Here is a 16243-nt window from a genome sequence, read left to right on the forward strand (position 1 = left end):
TTCTCAACCTATGAATGAATTCGATTAATTATTCTTTTTATAGGAGACATTGAAAAAGAAACAGAGCCAATAGCCTTTCATGATAAAGTTGAACCTATTTTGAGCATATATTTAGATTCCAATTGCTGCATGGTGTCAACATAAAAAAAAAAGCACACCCACAGTAGTTGCACTAAATATATCTCTGGAAGTTTGACCAATAGAAATAAAAACTTTTCAAACATTCGGACTGTAGAAGGATGTGAAGAATATAATGGCCGATAAACCCACAAAATTGATATTACAAAGGGAAGGGATAAGTGGAAAATGAGTCTAATGACATAAAGAATAATCATGAATCACAGTGAAAGCACGAAGAAAGCCAACATACTAGGTCAGCTCAGAGTTTGGTACCCAGATGCCCTTGCAAACCATCTTGTCCTGCGTCATTCCTTCCCAGCAAACATGGTATCCTCAGGAACAGTTTCCCTAGCTCCTTGCTAATTGCATTGGGCTTCAGATGCCTATTATTGATCCCAAACTTTGCTCTTTCAAGAGCTTCCACTATATCTTCCCTTGTCACAGTATCACCACCAGTAAAACCCAGAAGTGTTATTTGTAAATTTGCTCAAAATATGAAATCAAGGAAAGAAGAGGGAAAGATAATCACTGAACATGATGCAAAAAGAACTCAGTAAAAGACAGTACATAAAGTGACCCGAAATTAATTTTAAATTATCATTGTCAATGGTGAGAATGGCAGAAGTTTGGAAACAAAACAAATTAACAAACTTTAGTTAAAACTCACATCTTTGAGCAGCAAGTAAAGCAGCTTCATTGACGATGTTTGCAAGATCAGCACCTACAAAACCTGAGGTCAGAGAAGCAACTAGATCACAGATGAGATCTATGTCTTCTTCAAAGGGAACTCCTCTTAAATTATACGGCCAAGATATTTTTCCTTCCTTCTTCATCAAGTTCTCCTACAAGTACCTTTCTTGAGAATCGACCAGGCCTACAAAAGGCAGGATCCAATGCTTCTGGCCTATTAGCTGCTGCAACAACAATACTCAAATCCACCCATTTCTGTCAGCAACTGCAAAGGCGGAAACAGATTTCAAAAGCCAGATGAGAACAAGAAATTTATTGTCATCCAAAAATCTAGAGGATTTTTCCAGATTTTCAGTGACAAAACATAGCACGTTAAAAAAAAATGAAGCAGAAAATATTAAAAAAACTGATTAAACATTTTTCGCAAGGATAAAACATAACTGATTCAAAAGGCTTCCATTCTCAAGTACAAATTATAACTCAATAATTTCAACAATAGTGTATTGCCAGATAACTATATAATATTCTGTAGAATGAACTCCTTTAAAAATTAATGTAATAGACCAAGTAAATCTGGGAGTCACTCAAAATATAGAACATTTTATATTTGAACGATGCAGTGAAGTTGAATTATTAGATTGCCTGCTTCAGTGTTTGGTCATGCTTATCATTGAAACTTTTACCCCGTTTTCAACTGCATCAAGTTCATCAATAAATATAATTGATGGAGCACATTTCCTTGCTGCATTAAAGAGATCTCCAATGCGAGCTGCTCCTCTTCCAACAAACAACTCCACAAATTCACTGGCAGAAACACTGAAAAATGGTACTCCTGCTTCTCCGGCCACCACACAGGCCAGCAATGTTTTCCCTGTTCCCAGGGGACCAACAAGCAACACACCTCTAGGTAACTTTGCTCCTAGTTTTTGGTAGTTTATAGCTCCTTGAAGGCATGAAACTATCTACCAACATGAATTGAATTAGTTAACAGTAAGGAAAGAAAATTACTTTTAAGAACCAGTGAAGTTACACTGGAATGTTGACCAGAAGTAACAGAAATCTTGCTAGACACCAAACAAAATAGTGAATTGGTCTTAGACACTAAACAAAATATTGAATGGCAATCTTAGCAATACAATTGACAGAGATCCCAAAAATCTATATACTGTTCTTTATCAACCAGCTTTATAACAGATCAAGAAGCTCCCACAAATATAACAATACAAAAGGATGACCAAGTAGACAGTACCTTGTATAGAAATGCAGATGCATAACATGGGAAAAAGTTCAAGTGAATTAAAAATTGTTTTGTGGGATGCAGGGGCATAAAATTATGATCCAATATCACCAATTCAGATAAGATTTAGCATTCCAAAAGTTCTTGAAAGAGCAAATAAATCCAAATTAGGAATATTTGATGGCAGAGAAATAAAATTAGATCCATCCTTATTCCCAATCAATGAAATTCATTAACCATTTAGAAGGCTAGAAATGAAAATAGAAAAAGTCATTAACGAGTTATTATCCCACTCCTACCAACCACCAAGGTGGATTCCTAGATTCCTAGGATGAAGAGTTTAGAAATAATGCTATCTTTCAGTGTAGCATGTACATGGAGCTGGCTGCTCTCAATACCATGTCTCTAGTAGCAATGCCAAGAATTGTGTCACTGCACCAAGCAATCGCCCCTAAGTATGCAAATGAATATGATAAAGTCAATAACAATAATTATGATAAATTTCCTAGGCAAAGATATTCCCTCTTCAATCGCATCCAGGAGATGTCCAGCACAATTAAAAGGAGGAGAGGAACAAGGAATGTCAGCCCAATTCCTTAGCTGACTCTTTCCAATTTTTTGAAGAATTGATGTATCCCCAACACCCAAACAAAAGCATTAATACCCTTCGACATATACAATCGTTAATTAAATGTTCATTAACAGAGAATGTTTCACTTTGGTTACAGAGCATTCTCAGAAGAATTAATTCCTTACTCCCCATCACATTGTTGACAGTTGAGACTTGGTAACTGGAACTGAGAGAGTGTAAACCCAACTGTCAATCGCTCAATGGATTCCACCAACCATCAAAATGTATCTTCCATATACAAACCTCTGAATCTTTAGACCAGCTCAAAAATCTATGTTAAGAAATTAATTTATGGAAATATTTTTATATGATGTATTTCCAAGGACATTTTCATTTCATAAATCAGGGGTCTGTACAAGTTTGGCAATTTAAACCATAGTAGTTTGAATTATGTTCAAAACCTGCCAAGCATCTTAAGCTTAAGTTTGCTTTATATGTATATATATATTGATAAAACTTTACAATTTTGATCATAGGCCTTATCATGCCTCTATGACTTTATATGAAATCAGGCTGATAATCTTTTTAAAAAAAATAGCCCTTTGGTATTTTCATTTTCTAATGGATTAGATAAGTTCTTTAGTTTTGACTGAAAGAGATTTCTAGAGGAAAAAATAGATGCACCTTCCAGCTTTAGCCAAAGGTTCCATCCACAGAACAAGAAGTAGTCTCTCACATAATTATTAGCCCAAAAATATATTAAATGCTATTTTCTGAAGCATGAAGATTTCAAACTTTTGATAAGCATATAAAATTTTCAGTGAGGCTTATAATATGTCACATCTGACTCTCAACAACTCCATCATTGAGCCACTAATGCAGCAATGTCTCAACAATAAAATAGTTTATTATCCAATATAACTTGAAGAGAAGATGTGATTTACCTCCATAAGCTCTTCCTTAGCAGCATCAACACCCTCCACATCATCAGAAGTGACCATCTGATTATTAGGTTGCCACTTTCTTGTAGGGCTGTTAGCAGCAGAAAGTTGATGAAACAGGAGCCACGTCAAAGGAGTTAAAGGAATCCAGAGAGATATTATAGTTATCAATGTATTCCTCATTGACATCAAAACTGATTGGGCGGCTGAACTATGCAACCCTTTTCTCTCATCAAACTAAGAAGAAATTTCTTATCATGGTCTATTTTCCTAGTAGAAAACTGCCATTCAGGAGTAGAAGCTTGAGGCCGTGAAAACTTCCTATATATATCTACTTTTGATTTGTTGCCAGTAGTACTCAGAAGTCAGAATAGCTCCTCTTGCAGCTGCATTCTCATAAACATCTATTACTGGTGATTTTTCTTCTGTATCTTGAGTATTTTCAATGCCATGTGATTTTGTGTTTTAGCATATACAAAGAGATCTCTCTTTGAGTAAAACTTTTGTAACAGAACCATTTTGAAGGCTTGTTACCAAATCCGAATATGGAACAATCTTTGGAGATGGCAATGCAGTTAACCTCAAGAACAAGTAGCACATCCCCAATGCAAGAGAAATTGAATAATAAAGGGTCAATCTCTTTATGTTCTTTCTCAAGAACAATCCAAAATCATTTCACATTGACCTCACTAAAACTCTCTTCAATCTTATCGTCAACAACTACAATCTTGGTCGCAATCTCAATGAAAACCTCTTTTTCAAACCAGAGGCAACCCTTTTTCTCATATGTACTTGTCATTTCCGCTGTCTCTACTCACCAATGGCCTAAAAATATTATGACAAGATGACCCATGTTGAGATTTACAAGAAACACAAAAACCGACAAAGGGACTTCACTTTTCCATTATGAAGTGGCCTAAACTCATTCCTAGATAGCATAAAAGGTTGGGAATTGTTAATAGTGTAAATTCCCACTGAGCTGATAAAAACTAATTATAACTATCACTTATGTATCTCCTCAAAGGATTGGCCTTTCCACTATGAACTCTTAAGTTCTCTTTACAAAGTAATAACCTATTATTACAAACAACAGAAAAGTCGCCATTTCTCTACAGAACAACAACAGCAGCAGCAGTAAGCCAGTCACTTTCGACCAATAAAATCTAAGAATTCCTATTAATGGAATGAGTTTATCATTTGGGTTTCAGCTATCAATTATAGAAAACTTGGACAAGTTGTAAACAAAAATAAAAGGTGGGTACCTTACCTAGTTTTATCAGATTGTTGGAAGGGAGATAAACTGGGGAACCCCATGTAGGTCTGCTAACTGCTAAGCAGGGAAGATAAGAGGGATCTTGGGTTTACAAGAAGATCTAACGGCCTATATCACGTTTCCACACGTTAACCCATTGATGGTTTTTCTGATTCTCATGAGCGTTCGAATTCCTTTCGGTAAATGCTGTTGCAGGTTAAGAAGTTCTGTTAATTAAGGCCAAAACTAACTTTCAATCATTTAAAATCATTGTCTGATATATATATATTTTAGAAAACCAAAATCTTTAAAGAAAATTAGTAGGGTCCAACCCCACCCAAAATTAGTTCAAGCAAAGGAGAATTCTTAGCTCTTATATATAATACAAACATTTCATTCTAAACATGTGAGACAATAAAACCAATTTTGGTTTATGTTTGTGGGTTTTTTTTTTTAAGTATGATTATGCATCTTTTTAATTTTGATATATATATATATATATATGATTATCATCGTTTGTTAAATTAATGCAAATTATCTGAAAAAAAAACATAAAAATAATATTATTTCATTCTTGCTAATATATCATTTTTTATTATTAAAATATATAATGTGTTAATAAATAGATCTCACATAAAAAAATTGAAAAAAAAAAAATTCTGTGCACTTTCCTCTTCATCTTCACCTTCTACGCTTCTTTTTCCCTTCTCCATCTAGAAGAAAAAGAAAGGAGACTATAGAAAGAAAAGTCCATGGAAATGGAATGGAACCAAAATTGTGAAATCACAAATGAACTTTTTAATGTACGTTGAATCATGGGACGAGACACAATGTTTGAGAGAGATAAGTGTGTGTGAAGTATTTTGATTTGTGTTCATGTGCCTATGTGATGTTTTTTTTTTTTTTTTTTTCAAAAAGCAGGATATATTAAATTAAAAAAGCACACATTACAAAAGATCTAAAGATTATATAGCAATTAAAACCCATGGGGTTTAACCACAAGCTCTTCGATAGATGGCAATATATACACAACTAACACTCTTTATTCCATTTTCCTTGTCCTTTTCCTCTTTGCATTTAGGGCATTTTCATCTGTCGATCCAATGACTTCCCTTGCCCTTACTGGGCAAGGGAGGCTTTTCTTTCCACCTGGTTTGTGGGTTTGGCTGGATGTATGTATTTCTTTTTGTGTCTCTTCCTACAGCTTGGGCTTTATAGAGAGATAGAAAGAGTTTTTCTATGGATCTGCCTTGTCTGTATTTTTATTTGTTAGTTTCTGTGTTATGGGCTTGTTGCATGCATATGTTGCTCTTATCTTGGTTGAGATTACAGGTGGTGCTTGTCATGACCCAACCTATGGGCCGGACCGGCACTAGGACATGGGTCGGCATAAAGCCCCCGAGGCTCGTAATAAGCCTTACTGTTCTCAAACTCATGACTAGACCCATAATTTAGGTCTAATATGCATATAAAATAATTTAAATTAAACTATTATAATTTTATTTCGGGCCAACTTAATCCAGTAATTATCAGAAACTAAAATTAGAGGAGCCCAACTCAACCCTGTTACATCATTTACAAACTATTTAAAACTCATAAAAAATTTTCATTTTTTAATACAAAAACTTAAATGCATGCAGTCTCTGACAGGATTAATGCTACTACTAATACATTCAGAATTCTAAATTATAAATTTAGACAATAATAATACATTTAAGTAATTTTTTCCATAACCTGCGAGGAAAGGAACAGGTTATCCTGAAAAAGGTCTTCTCCTGTAACCTGAAAAAATAGGTTAACAGGAGTGAGCGTTCGACTCAGAGAGTAAAATACCCATTTTAGGTACAATTTCTATAGCTACCTAAAGCTAATGCACTATGTGGAATGAAATGCAATATCATCATAATTTTTATACAATTCACATCATAACAGCAAAAAGGCAATTTGGAGCACTCACACACCTAACACTGTCAAACAATACATATATGGGAGCTGATCCTTTATACAGCCCTCTTAATCCAACCTTTGCCAGCGAGTGTCTCTCAAGTCAGACTTTCGCTTAATAAACCGAATGCAAGGTCCCAGCGAGTGTCTCTCAAGCCGTGTCTAACCCGAAGGACCGGGTCTCAGTAAGTGTCTCTCAAGCCGTGTCTACCCATCCTGTCCATATTCAATACCATACCACACGCACGCCACGCATACATACTGCTCCAAATTACCACAAACAACATCTATGGCACTTCAACAATTATGAATGCAATATAAAACGTGCCAAGTGTTTAATTACATAGATACATATTTATAAGTGATGCATGGGCATGCTTGAACATATAATAATATCGAAATTACAATTAAAATTAATATTTTACTCACAAATTTGTACCGAGGTCACTGCGGTGGCTGGGTGGAGGAGGAAGGTTGTCCCGGCTCACCTGACAATTTCATTGCAATTATTTAATATGTTTGACTCAATACAAGTTTAGAAAAAGATCATAGACACTCTAAGTTGTGCTGAAAATCCGGCAGAGTTTCCCCTATACCTATGACCTACCCAACCTGCAAATTAGTTCAAATAACACTTCTAAACTCAACCCATATCTCATCATCATTATATGGCCCCTCCTGGGCTCTCCAAACCAAGCAATAATCACAATATCAGACAACTCAATTATAAGACTTCAAAACTAATATTTTTCAAAAACTATCCAAACTAACTTTAAAATTCTATAAACCTGTATCGCGGTCCTTAACAATATTATAAGGCTATTGCAATAGGAATCGTAATTTTCTTGTCATCCACAAATATTTTATAAATTTTATTCTAATCCAGTACAAGGCAAAAATTGAATAATATAGAGTTCGAGTTTACTTATGCCAAATCTGACAACTGGAACGCATCTAAAATGTCTGAAAATGGTGAGATAGCCTATAATCTTGACCTGGTTCTGAAATAGTTCCAGCAGCTTATCTGCTCGGCCCAAAATTGCAGATCTGGACGACGATCGAATTTTCATGAAATAAAAGTACATATGCGAATTCCACAATACCAGGGTTAAAATAATATATATATATATATATATATATATATATATAAAATAATTATTTGAAAATTAGGGATATTACATTCTTCTCCCCCTTATAGAAAATTCGTTCTCAAATTTTACACAAGGCAGAACAATGACACATAGTTGCATATCAAACTTATGAGTACTTGCTGCGCATATCCCGCTCTAACTTCCAAGTGCATTCCTCCATAGATTAACTCCTCCACAGGACTAACCATAAGGATTTGTCTTGACCAAAGTTGTCTCATCTGATAGTCTACTATGGCTACTAATTGCTCCTCAAAGATCAAATTCTCATTTAACTCCACTGTATCTGGTTTCAGCACATGAGAAGGATCAATAACATACTTTGTAAGCATAAAAATGTGGAATACTGGGTGGACATGAGAAAAATTTGGTGGCAACTCTAACTGATAGGCAACTGCTCCCACTCTGTCCATGATCTTAAAAGGTCCTATATAACGAAGTGTCAATTTGCCTTTTCTTTCTAAATCTCATAACCCTTTTCACAGGAGAAACCTTTAAGAACATGATCACCCATTGCAAATTTTATATCTTTCCGCCTTGGATCTGCATGGATGGTTAAAAATTTTTATGTCTATCTGCCCCTATCGTAGTATGCCAGCTACCATCCTCCTTCTGAGTCTAAACCATCACATCTAACTACTTATTTACCCCTCCTTTTTTTTTTGTCATCTCTAGTACTCATTATAATTCCACTACTCTCGACTTGATATCTGATAACTTTAATCAACTTTGGCACTTACCTCACTTTTATTACGCCCTAATGTGTCTCTTGGTGACTTCAATCCTCATTCTTTTGTTTCAATAATCTCTGTTTCCAAAAAATATGACTTATGTTCTTTACCCTATAGTATCCTATGAAATGCTTTCCTGTAGCACCTATCATATACATTTTGTTCGAAACCTTTACTTGTCCTATGACCTCAATGGTCAATACCTTTAAATCTTCTCACTCCCATGATACTTCAAATTTTCAATCTCTTTTGTGTCATTACTAAGGTCCTTAGACCAGCTCTTGTCCATCTTATGTAACTAGTTATGTAGAGCTCCATCCAAGTGTCAAGCGTACCCTACACCACTTATTAATATTGGAAAGTGAATTGAGTCTCTTCTCTTATAGGATAAATGTATTTGTATTCCTTGACAACCTAGTTAATGCAACTTGATCGTTTCCCACTCCTTCTTTGGAATGGAAATATCTAGACTTCTTCCTAAAGCTTCTTAGTATTGGCCTACTTCTGACACATTGGCACTCAGATCGAGGCTCTACTACTCCTTTAATCTATCATCTCATAATAACTTGTTTCAAACATCTCTTAGTGTGTTCCTAGCATACCTATTCCTTCTTATCCTCATCATTATAACTAGCTCTACCGAGCTTTCTTCCTGTCCTTTGGATCTTATCCACTTTCTTTTCCTATTTCTGCTTTCGTTAATATCTTTTCAACATGTTGTACTTATTCCTTAATCTTAGTCCCATCTCACCCTTACACCTTTTCCTTCAAGGATGTCCATCCCATCATCAACTTTAACTTTTTTTTTTTTATTTCTTAATCTTATCTTGATTACTAGTTCCATTACTTCAAGAATTCTAACTTTATGATTGACTCCTACCAACACATTCTTCACATTACGTAACACTTGTAATTAACTATAGAAAATTCTTTTTGTATCCCCTTTCCCAACTTACCTATCAAAACATTATCATTCCCTATCAGCCTTAGTAGGAAATTGCTCATTCTGGATGGATAGGAGCCCCAGAAATTATAAGTTGCATCTGAACTAACACGGCTGTGGGAAATATGTGCCATGCCTTAATTTTAAACAAGATACTTCACGTGTTCATTCTCCTTAATATAATCACATATATTGCCCATAGCTTTCCAAACTTTAGCCTCAACTTTTCCCATTAGCAACAATTTCATTCGCTGTAACTCATTAGCAAATAGCACTTCCTCCAGCTTATAGTTCAAAAGGGCTGTAAGCCCTAGTAACTTGCTCGATTTAACTCCTGTCACCTCTCTGATCATTCTTTTATACTTGACATTAGGTACACCATTATCATCATTTTCGCCTCAAAAGATTGGATATGTACTAATACCCATCAAATTTTCAATTAATTGAGTCACTTTGACACGACCTCTCTTCTTAATATAATCTCCTAGAATTGAAACACGAGCCAATTTGAAAAGAAGAAGAAATGTTCTCCCACCATTTATGGTATACCATTGTTTAATAAATAAGATTTAGCTCATACTCCTTAGTCTCCCTTTTTAGTTTCATTATATCTTTGTAATTATTGTGCGTTATTACAAGATATCAGTTGTATCTACTATTTGTTATACTGTTGTCCTACCTGATATATCATATTAGAATTTACTATTTCCTTTTTACTCTCCATTTATCTTCCATACTTATAATTATTTGTCCAATGCTCCTTATACTTAGTTATATTCTAGAAGATAAAAGCACTCATAGATTCTTTCAGATCTACTCCAATCTTACCAACAATCACTCCTCTAATCCATGTACTTCTCAATATCTTATAATTATGCCTATACCTATCTTGTCCTATTCAGACCGTTATTAGCGTTCTGCTACATATTATCATACTATTATTTATTTATTTATTATTACTCTTTTTTTTACGTAATTATTCTATCGATCACACTGAAAATATATGTCTAACTCTAATTTTTTACTCTAGGTCTCACCACTCTAAATTTAATATCAAGCCTCTGTGACATTATCCCTCATCTTGCATATTTATACCCCTTATGTTGACTTTTATCCAACTTACTCCTACTGATCTTGCTTCTTTATGTCATTGTCCCATTATCCTACCTTGGGGGTAGAAAACAGATAAGATCTAATCCAGATCCTGTAACTCTAAGCTCTAGGCTCAGGCTCCTAACACTACATTAATTATGATCTGCTCTAAGTCATGTACTTCTGGGTTCCATAACTTAACAATGTTCTTCCTAATGCCATCCTTTTCTACTCTCTCTATCCTTATTATTATTATTATTTTATCTCGTTTACCCTTCCTAGAACCACATTCACCTCCTCGGTATTTTGGCTTTATTCTTCCTAATCTTATCCTAATCTGTTTTTCCAGTTTATTCTTTAGCCAACTCTTTTTATCTTACCCAAATCCAAACTTTCACTCTTCCATCATTTAGCTCTATTTTCTTTTTGAACCTGATTGTCATATCAGAAACTTATACCTTTTCACTATCCCTACCACGTCATCTATACCTCAATGTTACTCAGAATTGATCCTCTAACTACCCTAGCTAAACTTCTACTGGCATTCAGGCTATCTCTTCTACTGCATTTGAACAGCACTCCATTTATATATATATATATATATATACATACATATTTTATGATTTATCGATGCTAACTTTTGTCCTTTTTCTTTTACTTTATTTGGAGTATACTTTAGTCTTAAGCAGTAAGAAGCTCAGGATGAACTTAAGGAATAGCAGTCATACTTCTCCGGCGTGATCTCTATTCTTATCCTTTTAGACTACATACTACCCCTACTACCTTAGGGAGGGAATTTGTAGCAACTCTAATTTTTCATATTCATTTAATTAGCTGAAACTTAAAATACTAGGTATCCAAACTCGTCATTCAATTTAAAGGCTTACATACATCTTGATCTTACATCTTATAATTCCTACATGGAACTTGTACTCTCTCTAGAACACCTGAGCTAACAACTCTCTATCTCACGCTACAATCCCATCTAGGTCACTACTCCATAAGTCATCATTATCAGTAAAAACCTTCGATCCCTTCTAAAAGAATAGGACTATACCCTAACTTACTGCAACAAAAGGTACTACATTTACCACCTTGCCAAAACCATGTCAAATTAATGACTCTCTTATCATATCATAGCTCTGTAAATCATCAATTCATAGTTTCGACCTTTCCTAGGTATTAGGGTTATACTTTACACCTTGTTGATACACACAAGATATATTATTCTCATTAAGCTCTAAGCAAAATGTCTGTCGTACTGCAAAAACCATCCAAAATTCTATACCGAAGACCAAATGGTCTCACTCTATAGATGTCACCTTTACTTTGCAACTAATCTACAACCTCTGGTCTGATGGCAATTCTTGCTATAACTCGAGCTCATGATAGGGTAACCGAGTTACTGAATCTAGTTACCACCCAATTGTGACCTTTCGATATTCTAGCTCTAGATCCCTAACCAGGAGTTCCCAACTCCTTTGCAGATATAGAACTCTGTTCTAGCATAATTGTACTAAAACAGAGGCCATCCGCAAACAACCTCATTATGGAGCACCACGGGGATGCACGCAGCTCTACACAATAATCTCATGTTGGTACTGTAATCTGCAGCTTACAGAGTAGATATCGAGAATATTGTATACTTACTAAAATACGTCCAAACTAGGTCTCCTAATCTCTTATCTCTCTTGAATCTGCTATTATCATAAACTTACTTTGACTGTGTCATCCACTGACGACCGCCAGCAGTGGTATCCTCACCCTTATCTAGTGCAATTATACTATCAAAACTCACCTTTATGTACTCGTGCCTAGCACCAGATAGGCACAACACTTAGACCCATATTGATAGAAATATAGTATTTCTTAGAGAACATATTTCCATGGCAGACCTCAACATATCTGCTAACTCTATTTCACACTTCTATGTACTTCACAAAACTGAGGTGCTAAACTGAAGCACTCTTATATTAACCGAGGAATAAAGCAAAATCTAAAAACAAAAAATTACAGAAAAAGACGAAACAGAATCCTATACTCCTAATTGGACTCTTCTTAAAGTTTTAGACATGTACTTCCTATGAATCTGAAGCCTAAGCTCTGATACCACTCTTGTCATGACCCAACCTATGGGCCGGACAGACACTAGGACCTAGGCAGGTATAAAGCTCCCGAGGCTTGTAGTAATCCTTACTGTTCTCAAACCCATGACCAGGCCCACAATTTAGGCCCAATATGCATATAAAATAATTTAAATCAAACTATTATAATTTTATTTTGGGCCAACTTAACCCAGTAATTATCAGAAACTAAAATTAGGGGAGCCCAGCTCAACCCTGTTATATCATTTACAAACTATTTAAAACTCATAAAAATTTTTCATTTGTTAATACAAAAACTTAAATGCATGCAGTCCCTGACAGGATTAATGCTACTACTAGTACATGCGAAATTTTAAATTAAAAATTTATGCAATAATAATACAGTTAAGTAATTTTTTCCATAACCTGCGAGGAAAGGAACAGGTTATCCTGAAAAAGGTCTCCTCCTGTAGCCTGGAAAAATAGGTGAACAGGAGTGAGCGTTCAACTCAGTAAGTAAAATACCAATTTTAAGTACAATTTTTATAGCTATCTAAAGCTAATGCACCCTGTGGAATGAAATGCAATATCATCATAATTTTTATATAATTCACATCATAACAGCAAAAAGGCAATTTGGGGCACTCACACACCCAACACTGTCAAACAATACATATGTGGGAGCTGATTCCCTATATAGCCCTCTTAATCCAACCTCTGCCAGCGAGTGTCTCTCAAGCCGGACTTTCGCTTAATAAACCAAATGCGGGGTCCCAGCGAGTTTCTCTCAAGCTGTGTCTACCCTGAATGTCACGACCCAACCTATGGGCTGGACCGGCACTAGGACCTGGCCTAGCATAAAGCCCCCGAGGCCCGTAGTAAGCCTTACTGTTCTCAAACCTATAACTAGGCCCACAATTTAGGCCCAATATGCATATAAAATAATTTAAATTAAACTGTTTTAATTGTATTTTGGGACAACTTAACCCAGTAATTATCAGAAACTAAAATTAGGGGAGCCCAGCTCAACCTTGTTACCTCATTTACAACCATTTAAAACTCAAAAAAAAAAATTCATTTTTTAATACAAAAACTTAAATTCATGTAGTCCCTGACAGGCTTAATGCTACTACTAGCACATGCGGCTTAATGCTACTACTAGCACATGCGGAGTCCTAAATTACAAATTTGGAGAATAATAATATAATTAAGTAATCTTTTCATAACTTGAGAGGAAAGGGACAGGTTATTCTGAAAAAGGTCTCCTCCTGTAGCCTGGAAAAATATTGAACAGGAGTAAGCATTCGACTCAGAGAGTAAAATATCAATTTTAACCATAATCTCTATAACTAGCTAAAGTTAATGCACTCTATAGAGTGAAATGCAACATCAGCAATAAATTTCACATCATAACAGTAAAAAGGTAATTTGGAGCACTCACACACCCGATAATGTCAAACAATACATATATGGGAGTTGATCCCCTATACAGCTCTCTTAATCCAACCTGTGCCAGCGAAGAACTCAGCTCGGACTTCCACTTAATAACCAAATTGGGGTCCCAGTGAAGAACTCAAGCCGTGTCTATCCCGAAGGACCGGGTCCCAGCGAAGATCTCAAGCCGTGTCTACCCATCCTATCCATAGTCAACACCACATCACATGTACACCAACGCACGCACACTGCTCCAAATTACCACAACAACATCCATGGCACTTTAACAGTTATGAATGCAACATAAAACATGCCTAGAGTTTAACTACATAGATACATACATATAAGTGATGCATAGGCATGCTTAAACATTTAATATCGAAATTACAATTAAAATTAATATTTTACTCACTGTACACCGATGACTATTGTGGCTACTAGATGCAGAAAAAATAGCTGACCTCGATCAGCTAATAATTAAATTATAAATTTATTAGTACTAAGTTAAGATAAAACTCTAAAGAGGTAATAGACAGCTTAATTCATGTCGAAAATCCGACAGAGTTTTCCCTATACCTGAGACATACCCAACATGCAAAAAGGCTCAAATAACACTTTTAAATTCAACGCATATCTCATTATCATTATATGGCCCCTCCTGGGCCCTCCAAACCAAGCAATACTCAAAACTTTAAAAATTACGTTTTAGTCCCTATAATTGACATTTTGTAAAAATCCACTCAAACAAGCTCTAAAAATTCTAAAATTTTGCCCCGCGGTCCTTAATAATATTATAAGGCTATTGCAAAATGAATTGTAATTTTCTAATCACTCATGAATATTTTATTCAAGAATATTACTCAATTTCATAAGTTTTCAATGGCTAACATATTCTTAATTCAACCTCATTCAATATTCACATATTTAAACCTCCATCCTCAAGCTTCAACTAATCATATAAAATTTAAATATCTTAGTTTCAAATAATCTTATATGCCCATATATTAAAAATCTAACTAAAATCCATCTATATTTTTCAAAAATACTCTACAATCACTCAAAAATTCAACAAACGCCATAGAATATCTTCAAATAATTTTACTTTCATCATATATTTTTCTTAGAATTTTTCTCCAATTTTTCCTGTTTAAGAAAGACTGTATTTATGCTCCACAGACAGAGAAATAATAAAAATAATCTTACTCGAAGTTTATCTGTGTCTCAAAAATTTCAAAAATTTATGAGGAAGCATCTGGAAGTTGAATCATCTCCAAAACCCACCGGAGCCACTGCCGGAACCACCACGAACGGTGGCCGGCCGCCGGTCGCCGGCGACATTTGCCAGATCTGATCATACCATCATGTTCCTCCCCTCTTCCTCAGTCCATATGTGGTCTCGGATCGTCGATCCAACGGTCGGATCGTCCTAGATTTGACGAAAAAGCTTGAAAAACCCAAAACTTCTCTCCTCCATATCTCACTCATCCGACCTCCATTTGCTGCAAAATGGGTATCAAAAGAAAGCTCTTGAACCAAGCTTTCCAACGCCACCTGAATCGCCTAGATCGGACCTCAGATGAAGCCGGAATCGCACCGGAAAGTCGCTGCCCACTGTGCGCGCGTTTTCTCTCTCTTCTCCCTCTCTTGCCGCCGTTTCTGGTGGTTCTGGCCGTCGCTGGTGGTTCTGGCCGTCGCTGGAGGGTCGCCGGCCAGGTGGGGAGCCGCTTGGGAGGTCACCGGCCGGTCACCGGAGAAGGAAAGAAGAAGAAAAAAGGGGAGGAGAGGAGAGAAGAGAAATTGGGGGGGGGGGGTCCTCCTCCCAATTTTGACCTTTTTTTTTTTTTTTTGGTTGTTACACCGAAGGACCGGATCTCAGTGAGTATCTCTCAAGCCGTGTCTAGCCATCCTATCCATATCTAATACCATACCACACGCACGCCACGCACACACACTGCTCCACATTACCACAAACAATATCCATGGCACTTCAACAATTATGAATGCAATATAAAACGTGCCTAGTGTTTAACTACATAGATACATATTTATAAGTGAT

At 35.8% G+C, this 16243-nt stretch overlaps 1 pseudogene; it reads right to left on the reverse strand.

Moving 5' to 3' along the window:
• Nucleotides 1-179: 179 nt before the first annotated feature.
• LOC110670910 (probable inactive ATP-dependent zinc metalloprotease FTSHI 3, chloroplastic) lies at nucleotides 180-5086 on the reverse strand (annotated as a pseudogene).
• Between the last annotated feature and the right edge of the window lie 11157 nt (nucleotides 5087-16243).

This window comes from Hevea brasiliensis, chromosome 9 (assembly GCF_030052815.1).
Source record: "Hevea brasiliensis isolate MT/VB/25A 57/8 chromosome 9, ASM3005281v1, whole genome shotgun sequence".
Taxonomy (NCBI): Eukaryota; Viridiplantae; Streptophyta; class Magnoliopsida; order Malpighiales; family Euphorbiaceae; genus Hevea; species Hevea brasiliensis.